We start from the raw sequence: 1,483 nt of genomic DNA, 5'->3' as shown, positions 1-1,483 counted from the left end.
CAGAATTCTCTGGAAGGCAGAGGCTTAAAGAAGAAAGGTTTCCATTTCCCTGAAAATCTGCTATTGATAATAGGGGAGGCTGTGCATGTGTGGGGCAAGGAGTATATGGGGACTCTCTGTACCTTCCCCTCAATTGTGCTGTGAGCCTAAAACTTCTATATATAAAAAAAAAAAAGAAGAAGAAGAAGAAGAAGAAGAAGTAGTAGTAGTCTGGGGTGCCTGGGTGGCTCAGTGGGTTAAGCATCTGCATTTGGTTCAGGTTATGATCTCAGGGTCCTGGGATCGAGTCCTGCATCGGGCTCCTGCTCAGAGGGCAGCCTGCTTCTGTCTTTGCTGCTCCCCCTGCTTGTTCTCTCTCTCTCTCTCTCTCTCTGTCAAATAAATAAATAAAATCTTTGAAAAAGAAAATAGTCTTAAAAAATTCAAACCCCAATTTTATTACTGATCTTATTTTAACTCCCAGCTCTTGACCACAGTGCCTGAATGCAGACTGAGGCTTTACTGATTCAAGAATGCATATTCAGCAAATCTGGAAGATGTTTTTGCTAGATGTTTTAGGATCCCCCAAGTGAGGACGATATTATTTGCTGTCTGGAGCTTGGTGTTTACTAGGGAAAATAAGACAGCTACATAAATAACAATTTTAAAAAGCACATTGAATAAGCAGGTTGAGGTAGTATTTTTCAAAACGTAGTAGACACACCGCAAATGATATGTGAGGTTATTGTGGATAAGCCAGTGTAATATACACATATATTTTGACTTTGTAGCTACAATTTTTTTAAAATGTGTTTTGAAAAAGAAAATAGAAATGGTCCACCTGAGTTTTGTGAATGAGGGGAGAGCTGTTAAAATTTGTGGGAGCAGGGGCGCCTGGGTGGCTCAGTGGGTTAAAGCCTCTGCCTTCAGCTCAGGTCATGATCTCACGGTCCTGGGATTGAGCCCCACATTGGGCTCTCCACTCAGCTGGGAGCCTGCTTCCTCCTCTCTCTCTGCCTGCCTCTCTGCCTACTTGTGATCTCTCTCTCTGTCAAATAAATAAATAAATAATTTTTTTTTATTGTGGGAGCAGAAGCAGAAGGAACAGACATCTCAAACAAACAGGCCATGTTGAGTGGAGCTGTTTTATGGGGCACTTTGACCTCAGTGGGAGCGGGGAGCCATTCCAGAGTGAGGGACAGCGTGAACAATCGGAGGAATGGTTGAAAAAGAGAGAAAGGGGACCAACAGGCTTTTGTCACCCCCCCTTCTCCCGCCCGCTCTGGAGCCACAGAGCTGCCCACGGTGGCCCCCAGGAATCCCCTAGGCTCAAAGCCCTCGTGTTCCCTCTAGTGTGGTCTGTGGTGAGCCACAGAGTGGGTACTATTGAGGAACGAGGGCCTCCGGATCATTGAAGCCCACTCATTTAAGTACCAACACTGGGAAAAAAAAAAAACAAAAAACCAGTTTCTCATCCTCTTCCTCAGATTCCACACCAGACGAA

This window comes from Mustela nigripes, chromosome 8 (assembly GCF_022355385.1).
Source record: "Mustela nigripes isolate SB6536 chromosome 8, MUSNIG.SB6536, whole genome shotgun sequence".
In the NCBI taxonomy this organism is placed as follows: domain Eukaryota; kingdom Metazoa; phylum Chordata; class Mammalia; order Carnivora; family Mustelidae; genus Mustela; species Mustela nigripes.
Note: the sequence above shows the minus strand (reverse complement) of the source record.